This window comes from Mus caroli, chromosome X (genome assembly GCF_900094665.2).
Source record: "Mus caroli chromosome X, CAROLI_EIJ_v1.1, whole genome shotgun sequence".
In the NCBI taxonomy this organism is placed as follows: Eukaryota; Metazoa; Chordata; class Mammalia; order Rodentia; family Muridae; genus Mus; species Mus caroli.
Genome location: NC_034589.1, coordinates 85332215 through 85345798, shown reverse-complemented (window position 1 = coordinate 85345798; position 13584 = coordinate 85332215). Strand labels below are relative to the sequence as shown.

The 13584-nt window shown below is 34.9% G+C and overlaps 1 pseudogene; it reads left to right on the top strand.

The window, feature by feature from the left end:
* LOC110286278 overlaps positions 1-13435 on the top strand; it is a 17543-nt pseudogene extending 4108 nt beyond the window's left edge.
* The last annotated feature ends 149 nt before the right edge of the window (positions 13436-13584 follow it).

The window sequence follows — 13584 nt, the reverse complement described above, 5'->3', positions numbered from 1 at the left end:
AGTGCCCCCAGTGGAGGAGCTAGAGAAAGTACCCAAGGAGCTAAAGGGATCTGCAACCCTATAGGTGGAACAACAATATGAACTAACCAGTACCCCCCAGAGCTCGTGTCTAGCTGCATATGTATCAGAAGATGGCCTAGTCGGCCATCATTAGAAGGAGAGGCCCATTGGTCTTGCAAACTTTATATGTCTCAGTAAAGTGGGACGCCAGGGCCAAGAAGTGGGAGTGGGTGCATAGTGGAGTGTGGGCGAGGGTATGAGGACCTTTTGGGATAGCATTGGAAATGTAAATGAAGAAAATACCTAATTTTTAAAAAAGGAAAAAAATACAAGTAAAAATAAAATAAAATAAAATGGAAAAATTTAGAAGTGAAGCATGACTGTGCTAAAACATACATTAAATTAAAATCCAATATATGTGGGATTCAATGGGAAATAATTATTTGCACAAAGATTATTGTCTTAAGAATTTATAAAATATTTCTTTTTAAGTATTCATATGCAAATTTATATAGTAAGACATTTCCTTCAAATTTATAATTGTATGCTTTGTTGTTCAGTAAACAAATTGTATAATTGTGTATTTCAATTTTTTTCAGTAAAAACTGGAATAAAGAAAGAGAAAAAATAGATATACATAGATATTTGAAAATGTATTGGTAGACTTAATAAGCTGAAATACCTAGGTAGGTTATTTAATGGAAACTTATAGATTAAATATAGGGGAAAGAGACAGAATCAAAAATTTAAGCCCTATCCTAGATGCAAAAATTAAAACATCTGTAGTGGCATTTTATCAAACCTTGTATAGGATTTTGATGCAGTTTCATACTTGAGAAACACTGACTCCAGTGGTGGTTCTCAACATGTGGTTCGGGTCCTCTTTGGGTCACACATCAGATATCCTGCATTATCACATATTTATATTGCAATTAATAACAGCATAAGAATTACAGTTATGATTTAAAAGTAAAATAATATTAGGGGTTTGGGTCACGACATGAGGAACTGTGTTGAAGGGTGACAGAATTAGATTGGTATGGAACTAATGCCCTAGAATGATTGTTCATGGCCAGTCTTCTATCTTTTCTTGTTTGGAATACTTAGTTCCTCTGGGCTTCTTCTTAGTGCTTTATTGAGGAGGTTTACCATTTGTATCTAGACCAAATGCAATCTTCTAGGGCAGTACCAACTATGAATGGATGGACAGAACGTAAACAAATATTCACTTATTTACACTGATTGGTTAAAATATTCATTCATATTAATTTTTCTGAGGATGGAACATTCCATTAGTCACAGAAATGTTTTACTTATTTCTACAAAAACTATCCTTACATATTCTATGTCTTGTTCTTTCTATATTTCAATTTAAAATTATAGTGACTCATTTTCCATTTTTCCATAATTACTAAATCAATTAGTTTTAGTAATTTATATTTTTTCTGCTTTATTCATTTTAAAATATTTTCTTGATTTAACATACAACTTAGTATGTCCATCTAGTATGTCTATCTAATATACACATTAATCTCATTCTTTGAATATTCTTTCTTGTTTTCATATGCATAGCATGCTACTGAATATATATGTATATATACACACACATATATATACATACATACATACACACACACACACACACACACACATATATATATATATATATATATATATAATATTGAAATGCACATATGCACATACAGGCACACACATTGCTAAAGAACACATAAAGAATAACTTATTGGAGGCAGGAGACAGCCAAGATTTCTTTAAATTGGGTTATATAAGAAGAAAATAAATTACCTAAATGAATAGAGACATTGAAGAAAGAAATACTACAGACTGAAAGTGTACAGTTTGAAAAGGCTTCACATTAATTGACAGCAAAGGGATTCATTGAATGTAACTCAAGCAGAAGGAATACCAAAATGTGGATACTTTGATCCTTCTTAGAAGGGGTAACAAAACACCATGGAAGGAGTTACAGAGAAAAAGTATAAAACAGAGACTGAAGGAATGACCATCCAGAGACTTCCTCACCTGGGCATCTATCCCATAAACAACCACCAAAACAAGAAAGACACTATTGTGGATGCCAACAAGAGCTTGCTGACAGGAGCCTGATATAGCTGTCTCCTGAGAAGCTCTGCTAGTGCCTGACAAATACAGAAGGAGATGCTCACAGCTATCCATTGGACTGAGCACAGGGTTCCCAATGAAGGAGCTAGAGAAAAGACCCAAGGAGTTGAAGGAGTTTAGAGCTTCATAGGAAGAACAACAATATGAACTAACCAGTACCCTCAGAGCTTTCGGGGACTAAACCACCAACCAAAGAGGGCACATAGTGGGACTCATGGCTCCAGCTACATATTCAGCAAAGGATGGCCTAGTCAGTTATCAATGTGAGGAGTGGCCCTAGGTCCTGTGAAGGTTTTATGCCACAGTGTTCAGGAATGCTAGGGCCAGGAATTGGGAGTGGGTGGGCTTGTCAGCAGGGGGAGGTGGAAGGGGATAGGGAGTTTTCAGAGATGATAACATTTGAAATGAAAATAAAAGAAATATCTAATAAAAAGAAAAGGAAAGAAAAACATGTTTATTAACTAAGAACATTCCAAGTACAGGCCTGGTTAGTACTCCAGAAAGTGAAATGAAGACTAAAATCCAAAAAACAAAAACAAAATCAAACAACAACAACAAAAACAGTGCTGGTTACAAAAGAAATATACACAGTTAAGTGTTTGAGTAATAACATGAATTATAAATAGACAGGGCTTAAATCATGATGATCTTAGCTTATTATACAAAGGTTTTCTATCTTTATTTTGCAGATAAAATTATTACATTTACTATTTTAATTAATGTATATTAGTTTGATGATCATGGTAACTTTTAATTTACATGGTTCCAACATGGTTACATGTGGAATTAATCTTTTAGATGCTCCAGAATCATGGTCCTTTTACAATCTCATTTCTGCTTTTTTTCCCTAATACTCTATTTTATAGTATGAAATATCTCTCTTCTCTATATCCTACCAGACAATCTTACACACAACATAGATTTAGTATATAATTCATACTGATTAGTACAACATTTTAAATTCAAGGTGTCCATGTCATTCTTTTGCTCCTTTTCTACATTTAAAATTCTGACTTATGTATACAACGGTATTTACTTAATATCTGATATGTAATAATAAAGTGAATTGGTACAAAATAAATATACTATATAGACTCAAAAAAAAAAAAACCCACACTGCAACACAGTACAGTTTTCAATATATTCTAAGTGACACATATTTTCTGATAAAGCTCCCCACTAATAGTTATATTTACCAGAGATTTTGACATTTTAGTCACTCTAACAAACAATAACCTTAGTTTTTATTCAGAATAAGAATCATGATAGATCACAGAGAGTGAAGGTCGATTTTAGTTATTATAACAAATTGTCTGTTAAGGTTTCTATATGTTTTACTTCCATGTCAGTATCAAGTCAGAGAGAATTCATTATTTATTTGGCTAACAGTCTGGAATTTTCAAAGTATTTTTTAATGAACTATTTTTATTTTAATAAATCCATTAGGTGGGTACTAATCATAGTATTTTTAAAGATTTATTTTTTTTTTATGTATGTGAGTACACTGTCTTCAAATACACCAGAAGAGAGCAATAGGTCCCATTACAGATGGAAATTAAACTGTGGACCTGTAGAAGAGCAGATAGTGCTCTTAATCACTGAGCCATCTATCCAGGCCTTAATCCTAGTACATTTATAAAATTGCTAATAATAATGCTGGAAATTAATAAAACTTACATCTATTGCTATTGTTCTTAGTTACTGTTTTAAGAATAGTAATAATAGAATAACTTATTTATTAATATTGCTCAACAGATATTAGTCTATGTTTATTTTCAATAAAGTAGTGAGGTTTTAAACGTTGTCAGGACAAAATACATGAATGTAAAGTTTCAAAACACAGTAAAATTAAAAGAAAGACATGTAAGTAAAACAATAAATACAACAATAGAATTTTGAAATAACAAAAAAATTTCACAAGTGTTTGAAAAGCATGCAGGATAACTATTCAGACTGTTTGCTGGTACATAATACAATTGTTTCTCCAGTGTAGAAACAATGATAGTACTTGAACTGGGTCCTTCTGGATCATATAAGCTGCAGCAAGTATCTTCTTGAACCAAAGGGAATATTTCAATTGAATTTAACATATGGTAGATTTTGGCATTCAATATATATAATATTGCTAGAAAAAATAGCGTTATAAATAATTGTGACAGGATGTATAAAATTATTTTCAAAATCAGAAGAATTTGTGAATCTGGTCCAGGGGCTTAAAATGAGATAGGTGAAGACAACCAAACTAGGATTTAGGAATGACTACATATTATCAACCCATTTTTAATATTTTTATCCTATGACACATACAAATGTGATAACAAAACTAATTCAATTATTCTATTAATTCTGTTATTCTATTCTAATAAGGGACAGCAATAACAAATTAGGGTGTACCTTGTCTTTTTTCCTTTGCTGTTTTTAATACTCTGTCTTAGCTCTTCTTTTTTTATTATTATAATGTGGTGGGAGGATGTTCTTTTCTGGTTTTGTCTAATTGGTACAAGTTTCTTGTACATTAATAGGGATGTCCTAATTTAGGTTAGGAAAATTTTGTATTACTTAATCAAAAATATTTTCTGAGCCTTTGTGCTGGGAATCTTCTCCTTACTTTATTCCTATTATCATTAGGGTTGGTCTTCCTATGTATCCCGGATTTTCTGGATATTTTTCTTTTCTTTTTTTTTTTTTTTGGTTAGGAAATGTGTAGATTTAACATTTTCTTTGACAAATGGATCAATATCTTTCTTTGTATCTTCTATGCCTGAGATTCTCTCTTCCACCTTCTGTATTCCATTGGCAATACTTGCATCTGTTTTACTTGTTCTCTTCCCTAGGTTTTCCATCTCTAGAATTACCTTTGTTTGTGTTTTTATTATTGGTTCTATTTTCACTTTGAGGACTTGCACAGTATTTATTTATTTAGGTATTTATCTACTTGTATTTTCCTTTATGGATTTATTTGTTTCCTCTTTAAAGACCTCAACATGATTGATTGCATTTTCCTGTATATCTTTTTTAGGGGGTGGGGGGGAAACACTTAGCATCCTTCATTGTTTTTGTTGAAACAGTTTTTAATTTTTAATTTATTTTTTAATTCTATATTCCATTCCCTGCCCTCCATCCACCCTCCCACTGCTTCCTGTCTCCACGGGGATGCCCCTACCCCCCACCCCACCTGCCCTTTAAACTTCCTGGGGCCTCCAGTCTCTTGAGGGTTAGGTGCATCATCTCTGAATGAACACAGATCCAGAAGTCCTCTACTTTATGTGTGCTGGGGTCCTCATATCAGCTGGTTTCCTGTATATCTTTAAAGGATTTATCCATTTTTTTTCTTTGAAGGCCTATATCAACATTGTAAGATTGGAGTTAACATCATTTCCTTGTGCTTTGGTTGTGTTAGGATATACAGAGGTGGCTTCAAAAAGATACCTGTGCTCTGAAGATGTCATATTGCTCTGGTTATGTTGATTATGTGCTTTTGAGGGCCTTTAGCCGTGTGAATGGCTTTGGTCCCTGGATGTTCCTGTTGTAGTATGTATTGGGAAGTGGTAATCCTCTATGGTCCTGGTGTGGCAGGCCTGTGATGGTTATCTTTGTGTGTATGGTACCAGTTCAACAGGTCTTTAGGGTTCATGATCTGCAGGTCTGTGTGGTTCTTGAGTTACAGGTCTGTATGTTTCAGGAACCTCGGGTACAATAAAGAAGTACAGAAATGTGGCAGGTGAGTGGAGCCCCCCCTGGGATAAGAGGCTGCTCAGAGCCACTTGGTTTGCCCAAGAATATTCATTTAGAAGGGATGATGGGTAGGGGGAGGGAAGCTTACCTTTACTCTTTAGGATCTGCAGGTCTGATGAAGTTGGGAGGAAAGGTTGCAGGAGAATGGAGGTCCCCCTGTGAAAGCAGGATGCTCAAGGCAGCTTAGCTTGCCCTACAGAACTCAGCCAGCAAGGAGGCCAGGCAGATGGGGAAGGGAAGCTTATCTGCATTTTTCAGGTTCCCGAGGTCTGACGAAGATGGGCAGAGTGGTTAGAACACCATTTTTTAAAGTATGATCTAATGGTTCTTTGTATTTCCTCAGTGTCTTTGCTATATGATCCCTTTTTGTTTCTGACTTTGTTGACTTGGACAGTCTTCTTCTTTCTGATATTTAGTTAGTTTGGATAAGAATTATTCTATCTTATCAATTTCCCAAAGAACAAACTCTGTATTTCATTGATTCTGTGTATTCTCTTTGTTTCCATTTCATTGATTTCAACACGCAGATTTATTACTTCCTACCATTTATTCTCCTTGCATGAGCTTACTTCTATTCTACAGCTTTCAGGCATGGCATTAATTTGATTGTATGAGATCTCTCCAATTTCTTTATGTAGGCAATTTGTGCTATGAACTTACCTACTAGCACTGTTTTCACTGTGTGCCAAAAGTTTGGGTATGTGGTACATTCCTTGTCTTTGAATTTTAGGAAATCTTTCATTTCTTTCTTAATTTCTGACTTTTGACATAGTCATTCAGTACATGATTGCCCAGGTAACATGAGTTCATAGACTTTCTGTTATTTATTTATTTATTTATTTATTTATTTATTTATTTATTTAAATTCAGCTTTAAACCATGGAAGTCAGATAAGATGTAGAGGATTATTTTCTTGTTTCTCTTGAGACTTTTGTGACTGAGTATGTGGTCAGTTTTGGGAAATGTTCTGTGAGGTGCTGAGAAGAAGGAATATTCTTTTGTGTTTGGGTGAAATGTTCTGTAGATATCTATTAAGTTTATTTTGTTTATAATATCTGTTAGCTCCAGTATTTTTCTACTTAGGCTTTGCCTGGGTTACCTCTCCATTGATAAGAGTAGGGTATCAAAGTTTTCACCTATCAGTGTGTGAGTGACAATATGAGAATAAGTTTAGCAGTGTTTCCTTCACAAATGTGGGTACCCTTGTGTTTTGGCCATAGAATTCATCCATTGGACTGAGCACAGGATCCTCAATGGAGGAGCTAGAGAAAGGACCCAAGGAGTTGATAGGGTTTGTAGTCCCATAGGAGGAACAACAATATGAACCAAACAGTACCCTCAGAACTTCCAGGGACTAAACCACCAACCAAGGAGTACACAAGGAGGGAATCAAGGTGGGCTGCCTATGTAGCAGGGGGTGGTCTTTTAGGATATAAATGAGAGGAGAGGCCTTTGGTCTTGTGAAGGCTCAATGCCCCCGTGTAGGGGAATGCCAGGACAGGGAAGTGGGAGTGGGTGGGTTAGTGAGCAGGGGGAGAGAGGATGTGATTGAGGGGAGAGTGCACTCTGAGGGGAAATGAGGAAAGGAGATAAAATTTGAAATGTAAATAAAGTATCTAATAGAAAAAATTTAAAAGTTCAATAAAATCAATAAAAAGTTTTAAAACAATAAACAAACAAACAAAAACAAAAAAGAAAACATCATCTTGGTGGTTTTATCCCATGATGAGTATAAAGTGCCCTTGCCATCTCTTTTGATTAACATTTGCTTTTAAGTCTATTTTTTAGATATTATAAGGGCTGCATCAACTTATTTCATAGGTTCATTTGAATGGGAAATCTTTTTCCAAACCTCATCACTAAGATAATGTCTATCTTTGATATTGAGTTGCATATCTTGCATATAGTAGAAAGATGGATCTTGGTTTTTGCATAATTTTTGTTAATCTAGTCTTGCATCTTCTATTATTCCTTTATCTCTATGTTTAGTGTTTTGCTTATTATATGCTTAAGAGACACCCTGTTCTGCTCCAATCTATTTGGTGTTCTGTAAGCTTCTTGTAATTTTATAGGTATTTCCTACTTTAGGTTAGGAAAATTTACTTCTATGACTTCATCAAAATGTTTCATTGGCCTTTGAGTTGTGAATCTTCTGTTTCCTTTACTCCTATATTCCTTGCATAATGTCCTAGATTTCCTGAATGTTTAGTGTCAAGAATTTTTTTAGATTAGCATTTTCTTTGACATGTTCATTTTATCTATTGTATCTTCAATGCCTGAGATTCTTTGTCCTGTCTCTTGTATTCTGCTGGTGATGCTTGAATATATAGGTCCTGATCATTTTCCTAAACCTTTTCATTTCTACAATTCCCTATTTGTGTTTTTTTCTTTATTGCTTCAGATTTCATTTTCAGGTCTTGAATGGTTTTATTTGTTTTCTTCAACTCTTTGCTTTATTCTTGGATTTCTTTAAGAAATTATCCATATCCTCTCATTGTTTATGTTTCTCTCACTTTCTTTGAGAAATTTATTCATTCCTTTCTATTGTTTCTTTGTTTTTACCTTGATTTCTAATAAGAATTTATACATTTACTCTTTAAAGACCTCTATCATCTTCATAAAGTTGATTTTAATGATACATTATTGTTCTTTAGCTGAGTTGGAATATTGAAGAGTTGATATAGTAGGATATCTGGGCTCTAGTGCTGGCATGTTATATGATTGTGTTCTTAGACTGGAGTCTAGACAAATGGGTTTGTGGTGATAATTGTCCTAGGTGCCAATTTCTGAATTTTGTTTTGGCTTATTTTGTTTCTGTTTTTTATTTTTTTTAATTTTTAGTTGGGACATTATGTTCTTGATTTTCATTCCTCTCTGGTATTGTAGCCTCTGTGGCCTGTGGTTGAATAGAGGGTCTCTGTTTGAGTTGGACATTTGACTTATGATGGCCAGAATGAAACATAGAAATAACTTTATCAAGTTCAAGACAGCATAGAGTTATAAGAAAAGAATAATCAGGAAAAATGAAATATTTTAAATATGTCAATTCACAATCTCATGATTAGGCAAATGAAATATTTTGCCCACTGAGTACTGAAACTTAAGGCTAAACAGAATGGAATGATGGAGCTAACATTTTCCCTTTCAGAAAAAGATCTTCCTTTAATACATAGTAGAAAATGTGATACAGAGTACAAGATGCACAAGAGTATGTCTTGTGAAGAAACCCAATTATATTTTTCAGACTCTGGGAATTGCATCTTGTCTGTAGATGATGTATCTTTGTTGCTGGAAATATCTAGAGCTTGCCACTGTACCAGGTGATCTCACTCACTCTGTCTCTCAGCCCACCAACTCGCGAGCCCTGCTAGACCTACATGATCCCCAACAGGCCATCTCTTGGATGGGGCCCACAAGTTCCTCTAGCTTTCATGCAATGCCTGAAGTCCCCCTGATTAGCCATCTCAACATCTAATTACCCGGTAGAATCAAGACTCTTAATGCTTAATTAGCCAGTCAGATTTACATATTAACAATAACACAGTGTACAAAATGCCAATATAATAATTTCAGAGCCAAATGATAATAATAAAGCTTTAAAACAATTATTCTTTCTTTGGATTTTTATAAGGTATTTTCTTTATTTACATTTCAAATGGTATCCCTTTTCCTAGCTTCCACTTCGAAAATCCCCTATCCTCTTGAATCCCTTGCTCCCCCAACCAACCCACTTCTGCTTTCTGGCCCTGACATTCCCCTTTATTGGGGCATAGAACCTTCACAGGACCAAGGGTCTTTCCTTCCATTGATGACCCACTAAGCCATCCTCTGCTACATATGCAGCTAGAGACATGAGTCCCACCATATATTTTCTTTATTTGTGGTTTAGTCACAGGGAGCTCTGGGAGTACTGGTTAGTTCATATTGTTGCTCCTCTTAAGAGGCTGCAAATGCCTTCAGCTCCTTGAATACTTTCTCTAGCTCCTTCATGGGGGATCCTGTGTTCCGACCAATGGATGGTTGTTACACAGTTACTCTAACTTTTTGATAACACCACATCAGCCTCCATTCTGCTTTTCCTTCTCCTCCTCAGACCCATCTCTGTCTCCTCCATTCCTTGCTCTTCCCTTCTCCTGTACAATCACAAGCCTCCCACTGCCCTAATGTGATTGGACATGGAAAATCCTGCAGCATATGTTTGCTTAGGTGCCCCAGCCTTCATTGGTATATAATATGAAGTGTAGACTTGGCCAAAATTTTGGTGATTAAATTTCCTTTTGCTAGCCGGGCCGTGGTGGCGCACGCCTTTAATCCCAGCACTTGGGAAGCAGAGGCAGGCAGATTTCTGAGTTAGAGGCCAGTCTGGTCTACAGAGTGAGTTCCAGGACAGCTAGGGCTACACAGAGAAACACTGTCTCAAAGAAAAGAAAAAAAAACAAATAAAATAAAAATAAAACAAGCAAACAAACAAAAACTTCCTTTTGCTTAAGGACCTAAGCACCACATATCTGATGAATGAAAATATTTCTGAGAAATGAAACGTTATAGAAAACACATAGTATATTTTCTAGGGTTCTATTTTGATGGTAGGGGAGGCAGGTCCCTTTAACAGTATTGGTTACATAAGCATATTCATTTTAGGAAGAATCTTGAGTGAATCACAAGATTCTGCCAAAACTAAGGCAGTTATAGAGACTCAATTACTCCAGAGAAATGTGTATTGTTGGTAGATAAGGTAGGATTGAGAAGTATCAGAGCCTTCTCCCCCAATAATCTTAATGAATTTGGGCCATCACTTATTCTCTGCCATTCATTTAATCTCCAGCAGTCTGTTCTCTTATGATTTTTCAGAAATGCAACCACAGCAATATTTTTGGCCAGGGGGGAAGGGGTAGACATGGGGAGGATAGTGATTTCTGGCCACAGTACAAAATGCTGAGGTCTGTACAAGAACATGATGTAGCAAGGCAAGGACAGAGATCAACGTGGAATATAAACTAAATAGTGTAAAAGTCTATGTCATGATGGAAGAAAAACAGTGGAAAGACATAGGCATAGGACAAATTTCATCCAAATACATTGACAGGCTTCAAGGTGTGTGCCTGCTTGTTCACTCTTAATCAGATGGCTCACTGATTACTGAGTAAAAGATACATCCTAACATGCCCTATCAGAAACAATAAGGGAATGTAATCATTTGGTCTGAAGCTAAGAACCATGACATGGCAATAAATTTCCAGGAACCAAATTGTTCAAGAGATCTGGGAAGGTATCTGTCAAGTTCAAGGTAAAGATATCAATGTAAAAATCACAGAACTTACTGGTGACCTAGAAAGTTTTGAAGAACTGCGGCCAATCTACAATCTGGTTGAGATGTCAAACTATGAACTACATACAGTTAAAAACACTGCAAATTTATTTCCTTGTATCATTAAAATTCCAAGCCACAAGGAAATCTGGGGCTGGTCTTGGAAAATGAAGGTTGCATTAAAAAGATTGCTACAGCTCTTCCACACTTGTGAAAAGCATCCTAACATGGAAGTCTTATGCTATTTGAATAGCATAATTAAAGGAATCTGTTTTCTCGATGATACATGTTTGTTTAACATCATGTTTTCTGGCAAATTAATCATGGATGTGGTAGGATGCCTAGAATATGGCCCTGCTTTGGATCAGCCAAAGTGACACAGGGAATTATTTACTTAAACTGTGCAATTCAAGGAAAGTAAACTAGTACCACTCTCCCAATTAGGCAAAACATACACTAGACCTACAGAATGCAATATATTCATGATATTGTGTTGCCTACAGCATCCATATATGAGGAGAATTGTCTCTCTGATCTTACCAAGATTATTTTTTTCACCATGGTGAAATGATTACCATGCTGCAAGAAGATGAATTTTTTTTGCTCCAATTTTTTGCTCAGTTGACCACAAGGGAAAAGCAAAAATAATTCCACAGAAGCCCACTAAATGTCCTGACATCATTTGGTTGAATTAATCCTAGCACCAACTACCTCCAAATTCTCTTTTAAAACACATTAAATATGATTTAATTTTCTTGTTCTCTATTGCTTGTAGAAAAAGATCATCTAGGATGGAGAAAAATTGCTCCAAAATGTTCTTATTGATGTAACTACCATAGAAGAGTTGATAACTATTATGATGCATATAGTACATCAATCTCTACATCTGTATGATTCATCTCATGCTTTGGTTCCTCACTATTGGGAATTTTGTCTTTTGCTTTTTCAAAACACGTTCGATGTAATGATAATGAGAAAATTAAATTTGTACCAGGTTCTAAGTATATTTTCTTCCTCCATTGTATGTTTTATGCTTTAATGTTTTATGATGATGATGATGTGTATGTCTGTGTGGCAGTATATACACATGAATGCAGGTGCCTGTAAATGTTAGAAGACAGTGTCAGACTCCTTGGACCTGGAACTACAGGCCACCTGACATGGTTCTGGGGACATCTCAATTCTTCTGTCAGAGCAGTACCTTATCTTTATGAATAAACATCTCTCTATCCCTTAAAAAAAAGAGAGATAATACTGTATGTGATGAAAGACTGCATGAATTGTTATTATTTTTGATGAAATTCTGTGCATTTGCTAAGATATTACACTCTCAAAAGAAAATGCATTACTGAAAACATTGATAAAGGTAGAAATAATGAGTGTTCTGAAGGTTGTATTGCACATGCATAACTATCAAATACAAATAGCTGCTCTAGAAATATTTTCTCATCTAGTAGAATATAGTCTATTCCTTGTCTAAGAGTATCTAATGGTAGAAACTCAGGACAGTGAAGATAATGATGACCTTGTCATTTATATAATGATAAAAAAGAGATCTGTGATTCTGATCCTGAATTTTCATGAGTCATCATTTGGATAACAGTTCTTCTTGATCCAGGAAATATACATGTGAAAGAAGGAAATTTCCAAAATTCTTCTATGCACTGTGCATGAGAAAACTCATAGCACCAATTTTGTCCATCAGAGTAGAAAATGACAGCAAAAAAAATAGTGCTAACATCTGTCCTGATAATTATCAAAATGCACAATTCCTTGGTGTAGCTTTATAAATAGTCACATTTTGTGTGCAATGCCACTCAATGTACAAAAAAGTGATATCTTGAGGAACAACTTGCTCAGCAGAATCTTGGTACTGGTGAGTTGAAAGCATACATTTCTAATTTTTTGTGCTGAGCAATTTATGAGAAAGATGATTGACCTTAAAGATGAAATTTACAATCTTTACATGATTAAGAAAAACATTTTGAACCAGTTGTTAATATTTTTATGCATAATAGAAGTCAGTGCAATACGTTAAAATCAGCTATTATTATTAAGCTGTTTGAATTTATAAGAGAAGAAAACATCAATTCTCTTATTTCAAACATTGTGGAAAAAAATTGTATAGCTTTTGGATCATTTGAGTATGTGCAGACCTCTAGAGGTTTGAAAACTAAATAAGAAAAGGGGAAAATAGAAAATGAAATATGAAGGTATTTATGTAACATAAATATACCAGAAAAATATTGAAGACATATAAAAGTTATGGATGTATAAGTCAAGGCAGACATATGTTGTATAGCAATCACAGGAGAAGAAGAAGAAGAAGAAGAAGAAGAAGAAGAAGAAGAAGAAGAAGAAGAAGAAGAAGAAGAAGAAGAAGAAGAAGAAGGAGGAGG